At 41.7% G+C, this 14,150-nt stretch overlaps 1 protein-coding gene across 1 annotated transcript in view; it reads right to left on the reverse strand.

The window, feature by feature from the left end:
• Nucleotides 1-14,150, reverse strand: part of ARHGAP15 (Rho GTPase activating protein 15) — a 779,285-nt gene that overhangs the window by 43,672 nt on the left and 721,463 nt on the right. The window lies entirely within an intron of this gene.

Raw genomic sequence — 14,150 nt, forward strand, 5'->3', positions numbered from 1 at the left:
TCGGCCGATATTCATGATTTTTTAAGTTATCGATATCGGCATCTAACCTTGCAGATATGCCGATAATGCGTCTAACGCTCTATCACAGAACGTGAGCGCGCGGCTGTCAGCGCACCATGTTCCCTCAGCAGCACAGGGGAGAAGGAGTCACTCTCTCCCTCCCACTGTGCCGCGCTGCCAATGAGGAGAGACGGGAGGAGGAGGGGCGGGCGCACTGCGCCACCAATGATAATTAACGTCTCATACAAATACAGGAGGCGGTGCCCAGCCTATATGACAGGAAGCTGCGGCGGGGTCTGACACACGGCATCCCCACCAATCAACAGTTTCAGGCAAACGTGGGCACCATAAACTATACAAAGTATGGAGCAGAAGCAGAAGGCTCTGAAATACTGCAGCTCATTCATTTGAATAGGAGCTGAGTTGCAGTACACCCACCATGGCCTCTACACAGCACCTGAAACAGCTGATCACTAGGGGTGTTGGGTGTCGGACCACCACCATTCCTCTACCTCACATGGATCCAGAGATCTCATTCATTGCTCCAATAGATTTATTTCAAGCCGGCAGCTCAGGGTGTGTGTCCTTTCTCAGGGGTTGTGTCCTTTATGCTGCAGCTGGGGGCAGCTAAAGGATGGAACTGAGCATGTGCGACCTCAGCGAAGTGGACAGAGAAATTAGAAAAAAAAAAAAAACTACAGCAGGTGGCGCTGTACAGATGGATTTCATTTAATAACTCAGTGGATTTACTACATTTTTAATTACATGCAATTATAAAAGTATTCAGATCCAGGTGCTGGTTTGAAGAATTTATGTAAAATATGTAATGGAGGCCCCCAGTTCATCTTTAGTCTCCTACAGGTTCCCCTGATGAGCTCCTTTGAGTAATATAGCGATGAGAATAGATTTTATTCATTTAGCTATCAGTCAGGTGTGAGGTTGACGCGTTTCATGATTATTATTATGCTCCACACAGAGGTTTGCATTGACAAAAAGCCATTAAAATGTACTTTTCTAAATGATAGGAAGTAGGTAGGTGGTCTGCACTCCCTCATCATTCCAAGCCAGTAACATCTTGTGTCACAGCCTGAAATAATCATAAACATTTAGGCGCTGCTTATTCTCACTGTGACTTATTAGTGGAAAAAATACATCTTTGAGGTAAGTTCTTATTAAATAATTTTTCGTCACTTTAAACATGTGCGGTCCAGAGCTGGCCCTTTCTCGAGCAGACGCAGGGAACAAACACTTCACATTCACAGATGCTCCTAATTTGGTGCGGTTTGGAGTGTAATTTAGATCAAAAAGATCTATGTAAATGAGTCAGGATTTCTTAATTAGGTGCTTTCAGAGAAAGAAAGGAAAGGGGAAAAAAAAAAAACTTGGACCACATCAGTAGGTGCGGGTGTGGCGCCCACAGTATTGGAGCCTTCTACTTTGGGTTTGGTTCAATATTGTGCAGTCAGAGAATTTTTTTTTTCTTTTTAAGCACAATAATAAATCTGCAGATGGTATAGACATAATGACACTACTTCAGAAGGATTGCATTAAATGCTGTCTCTTTTTGGAGAAGGACTCCAAGTAGGTCACTCTGTTGTGAGTTAGCAGTTTCTTGCATATAACTGCCAGATATTTGTTCCTATTAGAAATGGGGAGCGTTCCAGTCGATGATTCTCTCCTTAAAATTTTCCAAGTGGTATTTGTTTAGAAAAATTAGCAGATTTTTTTATTTATTATTTTATTTTTTCCCCCGGAGTTAGCCAACGTGCTGTCACAAGAGCAACTATAAACCAGCAACCCTAGAAATGTATTTTAATTGTACTACAGAATGATAGATTGTTTCGACTTGTACACATGAAACCTTTCTTAATTTCCTTCTTTTTTTTTCTCTCCTTTCGATTTGCTGGTATTTAAAGAGAAATCTTTTATTTTATGCTTTTTTTTTTACAAGGCTGAATTAAATTGTACAATGTATTTACATTGCAAAATAAATAAAATTGGAAATTAATAATAGGTTTTGTGTATTTCTATTATAATTATCATAATAAGGTCTTAAAGAGTCATCTCTCCTACCATGTCTATTCCATCAGGGTGCTGTGTAGATTTAGCGTGAGCCATTTTTCTGGTGCTCCACATATTTGGCCACGGGGGACCTGCCTGTTCTCCTCCAGCCCACACCCTTTTTATAAAAGTGCAGAAGATGGCAAACAAGGCGAAAAATTCACAACCTTTGCTGTTAAAAAAGCACTTGTGACAAAATTTGCCGTTTTTGTATGCTATAAAACTGCTGCACAATAATGATACATCCCCCCATAGTCTTAATTCTATATTTTTCTTTGCTTGTAAACAACACTTATGATTTGTGTGCATTTTTCATAACATGGGGGTGATTTTTTTTACTCATATTTTGAACATGTGTTTTCCTTTGACTTTTTCTATAGAGAAGCATACGGAAAAAAAATGCCAGAAAAATTAGATTGCATTTTAAAGAAAACTCCACTGACCTTAAAATAAACAAAAAAAGACAAAAACAAAAAACAAAAAAACACACAAAAAAATACCCAAGAAAACCCGTAAGCAAAAAATTTATAAAAAAGCATTGTTTATACTGTATTTTATATGTCACTCTTGGCAGAATATATCCAAAAACATGGTGGGCCACGTTTACAAATGTGAGTATACTTAGATTTTGGCAAAAAATTGTGCCAAAAAGTGGAGCAATTTGGTGTATTTAGGTTTTGAGAAAATTTCAGGAAAAGGGGTATGTTTTTTTGTGGAAGAGGCATGGAAAAAGATGTAACAGTTTGTGTCAAAATCGTGCCACAATTCTGGCATAAAATTCTGTCTCAAAGTAAACCAATCAACAGCTGGTATTCAGGTATGTCTCTGCACCACATTAATCATTCAGCCTGAGCCCCCGTGATAAATGTGGTGCAGGTCTAGACAGTCTGTCCAAGGGAGTAATATACTGAGATGTGACTTTTTGCCTGAATTTATTTATTTTGGTTTGTGTTTTTTGTGACATTTATGCCATTTGTTGTATTAGACTTAGGGGTGTCCCATCTCACTAGGATATGCCCCCAATGTCTAAAAGGTGTGGGTCCCATCTCTGGGACCCGCACCTATACTTAGAACGGAGCTTGCAAAGTCCCAGAGGGCACACCGCACATGTGCAGCCACCCTTCTTTCATTTGGAAGTCCCATTAAAATGAATTGGAAGTGCACCGCGCAAGAGCGGCCATCGCTCTATTCACTTATTTGGGGGCTGACGGAAATAGTCGAGCCAGCCCTTGGCTATTTTTAGGACTCCCATAGGTGTGACCAGACACCTAGCTAATTACATAGACTCTCTCCTATCACTGCCCCGCCCATGGACATATCATCACAGGAAATAGGAAAGAGCGGCATGGACATGGTCATGTGACCACAGCCCAGAACAGAAGACAGGAGCAATAAAGGTAAAAGAAATACTTATAAAGTTACAGCGATCATAATAAATGATTTTTTTTTAAGGATGTTTGAAGCAAACCCCTTAAAATATAGTACACATTTAATTTACTTAATAGTTTACATTCATTTTTTTCTTAGTATTTATGAGTTTTTATTATTGTTGGATTTTGTGTTACCACCTTATAATAAATTATTTAAATGACTACTACCACCATGATAACTTCCTAGATAATAATACAATGACTACTACTAATTACTGTTAGGATTATTATTACTAATAATGACTATTACTGATAAAATAATATTAAAATATAGTACAATTTAATTTTACTATACAGCATTATACATTTTCTCTCATTTTTGAATTCTCAAATTAATAATGAACTATATGGGCCAAATTTACCCCTAAATGCCCTATGACATTCCTAAGTCAGTATTGATGAAATCGTTATTAGCACACAGCAATCTTTGTGTTCGTAATGGAAACTTCTCAGCTCTTTATTACAGTGGTTAGTTTTTTCAACTTTTTAATTTTTTATTTACCTTCTATAGGTTAAAAAATAAACGAATTTCCTTATTTCATTTTACTTGATCTATGATTAAAACCTGTACAGGTCGAAACACGTCAAATCTTATGTACAGGAGGGACCTTTGTACATGCTTTTAATGGAAGAAATAAATTATTTTTTGATTTTATTTGCTGGATCCTACATCTGGTTCTGAAATTACTACAGGGTGTAAATACCACCCAGATCCTTGCTGAATTGGTCGATTGACCTCTCCACCAAAGAGCTGGACACTGCTGCTTTGCCCTAAAAAAAAAAAAACTACCTTAGGCCCCTTTCACACGAGCGTGACTGATTGGCTCCGGATGCGTTCAGGGTGCGTTCAGTGAAACGCACACCATTTTGCAAGCAATTTAAGTCAGTTTTGTCTGCGATTGCGTTCAGTTGTTCAGTTTTTTTCCGCGCGGGTGCAATGCGTTTTGATGCGTTTTTCACGCGCGTGATAAAAAACTGAAGGTTTACAAACAACATCTCCTAGCAACCATTAGTGAAAAACGCATCGCATCCGCACTTGCTTCCGGATGCAACTCATTTTTCACTGAAGCCCCATTCACTTCTATGGGGCCAGGGCTGCTTAAAAAACGCAGAATATAGAACATGCTGCGTTTTTCATGCAACGCAGAACTGATGCGTGAAAAAAAAACGCTCATGTACACAGACCCATTGAAAGGAATGGGTCAGGATTCAGTGCGGGTGCTGTGCGTTCATGTCACAAATTGCACCCACGTGGAAAACTCGCTCGTATAAAAGGGGTCTTACAAATGCCCTAGATCCATCACTACTAGACTGCTGCAGCCATGACATGTCATACTGACAGATGACTGTCGCAGCCAATCATTGGTCACATGTGGTCCTTACTGCCGTAGACTATTGCTCAAAATTCGATTTGGGTTTGACTCAGTTAAGTTGCTTCTGGTCCGAAACAATTGTACCCAAATTGAACGTTCCCCAATTGGCCTGAAAATTTGTGTATGACACTGTGAGGCCTTCTAGGACTCCTATTTTCCCCCTCTTGTTTCTATCTTTATTTTTTTACACTTTCTTCTTTCTTTTATTTTTCCTCTCTCTCTTTCTTGAAAAATTTCCCTAATAAAATCTCCAAAAATTTGTATTGAGATCCACTTTGAGGTTTTACAGAGGCTGTGTCGAAATTTAGAGTCAATATGCTTATCTCTAACAGGAAACCATCTTGAGGGTCTTGTTGGGCTAGCATCCCATGTTCTCTGCTGTCCTACTTCCCCGGACTAGCACGTTTGTCACTCCACTCACCCTGTGTGTATTGGGACTAGTGCTCAGTGACCTTCCTTGCAGCACTGCTAGAGTTAATCCTTCATTCTTGCTCCCTGTCCAGCTGCTGACTAATGTTCTGAATAGCCTTCCTGTTAAGCTGGGCTGTGATTCCACCTCCTTGCCTGAGCTTTGAGGTTTTTCTACTGTCTAGTAAACAGCAAAGGAGTGATCTCTTGTCTGACTACCCATGCACCTGACTATCGATCCTGCTCCTTGCTGACTGCCACGACAATTGAATTTCTATATGAAATACGCAAAAACTCAGCCTGCTCTGACGTTGGACTGTGTTTAGACTGCACCTTTTGCCTCTGACCCATGAGGTCAGCTGCCATCTTCACAAGGACTACTCCAGTAGGTAGAAGCCTGGCTAGTTTCCTGCAGCAAAGTCCAGATCCCTGTACATCGGTTAAAGGGTGAATACCAGGGAATTGTTTAGCTCAAAGTCAAACTGGTTATTTGGCAAAGCTGGGATATTTGAAAAAAAGTGTGCATTTTTACCCCCAACTAGTCATTTAAAAAAAAAAAAAAAAAATTGCAAAAATTCTGGAAAACCCTTCAACCATCATGTTTAATAGTATTTTATAACAATATTGTATATTTTGTATGAAAATATCATTTTCAGGGCAATACGATGATTAAATAATAGTTTGAAAACACATCTGCTCTATGTTGCCAGCAAAAGAGGATGAAATGAATCAGACGAAGAAGCAAAAAAATAAAAAAAAGTTGTGTAAAGATAATAAAACATGAAGATATGTTGCATGCAATCAGCTGACCACACAGAGGCGAAACTCCGAAAACAACTCGCCTGATGAACGAGCCAATGAGCCAGATGCTGCGGAGTCTTTTTTTTCTATGTGTGTTCAAAAGTAGACATCTGGGTTCAGCAATTTTCATAAAAAAAAAAAAAGAAGATGATAGGGAAGAGATTCTGCCACCTTCCCCACCAATCTCTTCAACTAATTGTGACATATAACAAATAGATGCCTAATGGCGAAAGAAAACCTATAATTTGTTTGGAAAGCAACCAATAGTTTTTTTTATTCAAAAAGATAACAGAGGCAAAAAGGCTTAAGTGACTAAAATGCTGAGAACATATTCCACTGCAAAAATACCAATGATCGAGTATCCTGGGACGGCCAAGGTGGTGAATTAAAGGGGGCCTGAAATCAAGAATAATTATCAATGAGAATGTGTTTAAAATGAAGTGAAAAAGCAGCACTGTTCCAGCCCAGAAGGACCTGTTCTCTTACGGTCCCTGGCGGACTGGAAGTGTGGTTTCCATTACGTGGTCTTGTGCACCAAATGGCATGTGACCACTGAGTCACTGGCCATAGATCCTACAGGGAAACTCCCCGGTTGGCCAATGCCCTCCTCATGACTTCCAGCTGGGTACATAATGTGATGCTTTCAGCATTATTTAACGGTAGGAGCTTCAGGTACCGATGAACCTGGTCATTAGCCGCAGGTGCCATCCTGAATTCAATCCTCAGGATGGTGATACAATTGAATACTGTGGCGTTTTTTGTGCTTCACTGTTTTGCAGGGGCGATATTTTGTACTGCAATACGGTATTGCTGCCCCACTTACTCCTGTTGTCCCTGCCTACTTGTGTTGGCCCACCTTCTGTCAATTTGAACCAGCCTACAACATGGGGCCACTTTTTTTTCAGGGCCACTTCAAGTTCCCAGTCCGCTCTGTGGACACATGCTGTTTTGCGGGCACATCAGTTCTGAGATCAGTGAATAGCTGATGACAGGGCGTCTAGGACTACCGATCTGCCAGGCAGCAGAAGCAGTGGGGGTGGAGCTGCTTTGGTGAGGTGAGTGACTTCATTCTCCTGGTGGTTATTCCTTTTTGATTTCAAGGTCGGAAAACCCAGTAAAAAAGGGTACTCCCAACTCAGACAATGGGGGCATATAGCTACCATCCTCTGGGACCCGCACCTATCTCGTAAACGCAGCTGAAAACAAAGACAGCAGAGTGGTGGAGAGCAGTGTCGGGTCCGGCCACTACCAAGTTTTCTTATTGGCCTGCCGAAAATAGCTAACCAGCACACTGGGCTATTTTTGGAATCCCCATAGCAATAAATAGGGGCACAATGCTTTTGCACCACGCCACCGCTTCCATTTACTTCTATGGTGCTGACGGAAATAGCCGAGCCAGCCCATAGAAATTAATGGAGGGCAGCTGTGCATGCACGGCACACCCTCCTTCGCTTTGCCGGCTGCGTTTGAGATAGGTGCCCACACCTATCAGACAATGGAGGCATATCCTAGAGATAATCCACCATTGTCTGAGATGGGAAAATCCTTTTTATGAATATATAAGATAATTGAACCTCAGAGGTGAACATCTTCAGACTGCAAAGGTGACTTATTGGCCACAATGGTATTATGGGTAGATAAGCATGTCATCACTGTAGCGAGATAACCAATGACCACCAGGGAGCACCAGAGTGGTGGTGCTGGATCGGCAACAGATTTGTCAGGGGAGTACACTTTCTGTTGATATTTTCTGCTATTTCTACTGTAGCCAAATTTCTTCTGCTCCCGTAAACCCCTTTAACTGGTACAGACAATGTTTAACATGCAGAAATATCCCCATTGAGATGTGACAACATCATGGCACCATCAAGAGTCCAGTGGTTTACACCTGTGCTACCGGCTACATTCCTCCTTTTACTTTACACAAAAATTGGAAACAGATGGAGGGGCAGCATAGGTCCAGAGCAGTCAATGTATGAAATCTGACTTGTATTTCACCGGCTGGGCTGAAGATTTCCCCGGCCAATTTTCTTTTGCATGTCAACGAGGTTATAGGAGGACAAATTTTATACACAGCAGTGGGGTACCGCGATGGGGACGAGATTCGCACCGGGGTTCGCTAATATATGTGTGGGTCAGTGGGAACATCAGGTTATCCACCCCAATGGCGAGCTCTGGGCGAATCTCGTCCTGTCGAAGAGATTCATAGATGATGTGATATTTATTTGGGGGGGAGGGGAAGATGAATTAAAAACATTTTTTAATGAAATAAATAAAAATGTATTTTATCTAGAATTTACACCAACATTAAATAACAAGGAAATTAATTTTTTAGACCTCACAATTTACATTGGAGAAGGTAAAATACAGACAAAAACATACAATAAGCCTACAGATGTAAATAGTTTTATTTTGTGGGATAGCTGCCATTTTCTTTAATGGCTGGAAAACATTCCAAAAAGCCAGTTCATGAGGATTAGAAGGAATTGTACCAAAAAGGAGGAGTAGCAAATAGAGGCAGATAAACTACAACAAAGATTCGAACAGAGAGGTTACAAGGAAAAATTTATAAAACAAAAATAATTGGTAGGGAAACTAAAAAGACAGGATTTAATGAATAAAGAGATAAAAAAACAGAAGAGTAATAACAAAGAAGAAGAACATCTTGAGATACCGACGATTATCACGCAATACAATTGTCAGACAGGAATATTGAGGAAGATTATCAAAAAACATTGGGAAACTTTAAAAGAAGATAAAATAATAGGGGAATACATTCCAAATAATCCAAAATTCATATACAGAAAGGCAAGAAATGTGGGTAGTTTAGTAGCCCCGGCAAATAAATGTGTCAGCAAAAAAAGCGAGAGCCAGATTGCAAGTGAAAAAAAAGCAACACACCAAGCAGGCTTCTTTCGATGTGGAACATGCGGGGTGTGTGAAAAATTAAAATCACTAGGAAACAATATACAAGTATGCAAATAAAAAATGAAAAGACAGGAAATCTGGTTACATACAGTATACGAGATCATATCACTTGCAAAAGCCAGGGGGTCATATATGCAATAACATTCCCATGTAAAAAAGTATATATAGGACGCACAAAAAGAACATTGAGCAAGAGAATAGGGGAACATATTTACAACATCCGGAGAAAATATGAAGATCATCCCCTCTCGAGACACTATAAAGAAAGACACAGGGGAAATAGTAATGGAACCACATTTAGTGGAATAGAGATAGTTTAAAGAGGACCTTTCATCGGTCCAAACATTGTAAACTAGGTATCATGACATATACAGCGGCGCCCAGGGATCTCACTGCACTTACTATTATCCCTGGGCGCCGCTCCGTTCTCCCGTTATGTCCTCCGGTATGTTCAGGGACTTGGTTATAGTAGGAGGAGTCTGCCCTTGTTCTGCTGGGCGTCTCCTCCTCCTAGGCTGTAGAGCTGGCCAATTGCATCGCAGAGCTCACAGCCTGGGAGAAAAAAAAACTCCCAGGCTGTGAGCTCTGCGCTGCGATTGGCCAGCGCTACAGCCTAGGAGAAGGAAACGCCCAGCAGAACAAGGGCAGACTCCGCCTACTATAACCAAGTCCCCTAAGTCTCCGCCTACTATAACCAAGTCCCCGAACATACCGGGGGACATAACGGGAGAACGGAGCGGCGCCCAGGGATAATAGTAAGTGAAGTGAGATCCCTGGGCGCTGCTGTATATGGCATGATACTTACGGTAGTTCACAATGTTTGGACCCATGAAAGGTCCTTTTTAAAAAGATAAAAGGGAGGGGGGGGACTTCATCCAAAAAAAAATCCCGAGCAGAGACCCGCTGGATTTTCAATCTGAACACATTAGTACCACTAGGATTGAACTCAGAAATTGAGCTGTTCGCTTTTAAATGAGTGAATGTCAGAAAGTAGAAGATATGAGGGGGTTAAATGAAGGAGGAGAAATGAACCTATATAAGCAGGAATAGGAGACTGAATCGGTATCCCTGACGAAGAATAACATTTTATTCGAAACGCGTTAGTGTAATCTTGGTCCTCCTGACTATCCGTAGCTCAAATTGTGACATCACACAGCGCTCCGTGTTAGCGCGAGCGAGTAAGCTTTGAACGAGAGCTGTGCCGCCGGCCGGGGCAAGCTCAGTGAAAGCAATAATAATAGGGTGTAGCCTCCCGAATCCCGCTCATGTCGATGTGAGAGCAAGAGAGAAAGCGCGAACATACAGTCGAACAAACAAGAACCTAGAAACAGGTAACTACCAATCTGGGGGTTTAAAGCTATAGTATATTGTGTTTTCAAGGCACTGACAACAGTGGAGTGCATCGCGCGGTACCACAGTATAAAATATACGTGTCACTTGAGATTATAGGAGCACCATTCAAATGCATGGGATATGGACTGTCGTCAGATATAACATTGAAATCTGTGCCAAAATCCATGTCAAATCCAACACGTGTAAACATGCCCTTACATATCCATACAACATGGATCCATAATAAAGCCATGTGCATGAGACCTTAGATGGGTTGTCTATGACTGATGACCTATCCTCAGGATAGGCCATTAATATCTCATCAGCAGGGATCCGACACCCTGCACTCCTGCTGTTCTACAGTAGCTCAGGCGCTAGAAGTCTGCGCTGGGACTGCACAGGTCATCCCATAGGGTAGTGGACAGAGCTGGTTACTGTAACACTGCTCCCATGGCAGTGAGTTGTGCAGTGGTCCACTAAACAATGGACGGAGCTCTGCAGTTTGGAGGTGACTTTGGGTGCTGCTAACCACTCTTAATTTGCTGATTGGCAAAGGAGCTGGGTGTTGTCCCACTGCCGTTCATATATTGAGGACAGGCAATCAATAATCAAGCAGTGGACACCCCCTCTAACAGGTACATCCACCTTCATGACCAGCTTTTTTTTTTTATTGTTCCAAGCCATCTAAAAGTAAAGTCTTGCTTGAAAGTATTTTATGCAGACCTATGTGTCTCCATGGTAACAGACTACAAACAAACTGTGTAGTCTGGCCCTGTAGTCACACTATCTTTCATCCAAATTGCCCACTTCTTGCTTACTACATTCACACAAAAGCCTTTAAAAACATCCATTAAAAATGGACAAATTCAATCATTTTTTTTTGTCTCAACCCCTGCATTGCCCTCCGTATACATAGTGTTCCCTACAGTGCCCCCAGTATGATTGTTGCCCTAATTAGTGGCCTCCAATAATATTAATGCCCCATTAGTGCCCCCTAGTAATGCCTCATTAATGGCCCCCACTATTAATAATACCCCCAATGATGGCCCCCAGTATTATTAATGATGCCTCTATAAGTGGCCCCCAGTGGATGAGGTGAGTATTTTTATTTATTTTGACCCATGAAAGTCCCTTTGAACCTATTTTTAACAGGTATGTTAAAAAGTCCCATTAATTTCAATGGGGTCTGTCTGGATGGAAAAAATAGGACATGGTAAAAAAAACAAACATTCTCTTCAATTGATTCTAAAAATGGCTGTGTGAATTTAGCCAAGATACAAAGGAAAGATAGAAGAGGGTTTGCCTGAAGAGTCTGACTACACGGTTTGTTTGTAGTCTGCCGCCATGGAAACACATAGCTCGGCTGTAGACACAAAATGCAAGGAAATTTGCAAAGGTGCTTCGTTTTAGATGCACAGAAACAATGAAGAAAATTGGTTTAGACGGCAACTTGAATAAAGATATCTTCTTAATGACAGCTGTTGTACCGGCGGACTAACACTACATGGAAAAGGCATTAAGAGAAGCGAATCCGCACGTGAAAAACGGCACCACAGAGCCTCTCGTCGGCAGGAAACCGAGCTGGTGTATAAATAACGCATATTTCTCTTTGAAAATCAAGGCAGTGACATTTTGTGCAACACTCTTCTTCCGTCTTGCAAACAGAAGAGCCCAAATCCCTTCAGGTAATGTTACGTTTGAGAAGTAATGTCACAGCGTGACTTCACATGTTAGCAGCCCGGCGATAGAGTGTTTTATAAAGCTTTCTAATCAGCTCGAAAATGGTCTATTTACAGACAGTGAAATCATATTTACCTGCACTGGAGGTAATAGGAAAAATAGCAGCAGCCGAGGTGTGAAGCGTTCTGTGCAGCCGGGGGGCCGCGCATTTATCGTCAATTAATCTGACAGCGCTATTAGCTTAGCTCACTATCGATAACATGAATATTTCATTCCTGCCATATGTATTTCTGCAGGTTTACATTGCCAAAGATTGCAACAAAGTGGAGATATTTGACTGCCATAATTAGGTTACTTATATGTGCAATATACATGGGGGCTCCTATGTTCAGTAATACCTTTCAGCCATCCTGACAAACGTACATTAGCAGCACGATGGCTCAGTGGTTAGCACTGGTGCCTTACAGCGCTGGGGTCCTAGGTTTGAATCTGACCAAGGACAACATCTGCATGGAGTTTGTATGTTCTCCCCGTGTTTGTGTGGGTTTCCTCCGGGTTCTCTGGTTTCCTCCCACACTCCAAAGACAGACTTATAGGGAACTTAGATTGTGAACCCCACTGGGGAAAGCTTGATGCTAATGTCTGTAGAGCGCTGCGGAATATAACAGCGCTATATAAGTGAGTATAATAAATAAATAAACAAACAATGCTTGAGAACCTGCTCTTAAAGAGGACCTTTCACCGATCCTGACATTGTGAACTAAGAATACAGACATGGAGAGCGGCGCCCGGGGATCTCACTGCACTTACTATTATCCCTGGGCGCCGCTCCGTTCTCCCGCTATGCCCTCCGGTATCTTCAGTCACTAAGTTATGGTAGGTGGAGTCTGCCCTTGTTCTGCTCTAGCGCTGGCCAATCCCAGGTTGTGAGCTCTGCACTGCGATTGGCCAGCACTACAGCAGAACAAGGGCAGACTCCGCCTACCATAACTTAGTGACCGAAATCTCCGCCTACCATAACTTAGTGACCGAAATCTCCGCCTACCATAACTTAGTGACCGAAATCTCTGCCTACCATAACTTAGTGACCGAAATCTCCGCCTACCATAACTTAGTGACTGAAATCTCCGCCTGCCATAACTTAGTGACCGAAATCTCTGCCTACCATAACTTAGTGACCGAAGATGCCGGAGGGCATAGCAGGAGAATGGAGCGGCGCCCAGGGATAATAGTAAGTGCAGTGAGATCCCCCGGGCGCTGCTCTCCATGTCTGTATACTTAGTTCACAATGTCAGGATCGGTGAAAGGTCCTCTTTAAAGGGTTTTTTCCAAGACTTTGATATTGATGGCCTATCTTTAGAAGCAGTGCTGCAGTAACCAGTTCCAGAGTTAGCTGGTTACTACAGCGTTGCCTCCATTGAAGTGAATGGTAACCACCAGGACCATTCACTACAGGGTGGACGGAGCTTTGTGGTTTTGGTGCTATTCCCGGTGCCAGAGCTGCTGAAAAATAGCTGAGGGGGCTTCTCCACAAATCAGATATTCAGGACCTATCCTAAGGATAGTGGAGATATATTCGAAAAGCACACCATATGTAGGGTTCTTCAGCGTTACTCGAGTATGATATAAATTCAGTGCACACGCAAATGTGGATCAAAATGATATCCTTTTTAATCTTTAACGAGATATTTGTACATCATTTCCATTGTCTCCGCAAAAAGAATGAAAAAAAGGGAGAACATTCATCATTTCAAGAATCGTTTCTCAGCAGGATGATGATGACAATGACGTTTTGGTCATGGTGACCTTTTTCAAGTCTCATCAATGGGTACACATGTAGGGGAGAGTGTGGAGACAGAGATTTTTTTTTACCACCATTTCATTGATTTGTTACTGCAAAGCACGCGGAAATTCGGCTTTGCGGCAAACAAAATGTTTTCACTGAAATTCGGATTGAAGTCTACTTTGTGAACTTTGATTTGCTCAACACTAATCAATATACAAGTCCCTTAGAGGTATTCATACACATTAAGGGCTCATGCAGACAAATGTTTTTTGCGTTCCGTATATGGACCGTATTTTGATTCCGTATACTGAACCATTCTTTTCAATGGGTCCGCAAAAGATGCGGACAGCA

Source organism: Bufo gargarizans, chromosome 8 (assembly GCF_014858855.1).
Source record: "Bufo gargarizans isolate SCDJY-AF-19 chromosome 8, ASM1485885v1, whole genome shotgun sequence".
NCBI classification, from domain to species: domain Eukaryota; kingdom Metazoa; phylum Chordata; class Amphibia; order Anura; family Bufonidae; genus Bufo; species Bufo gargarizans.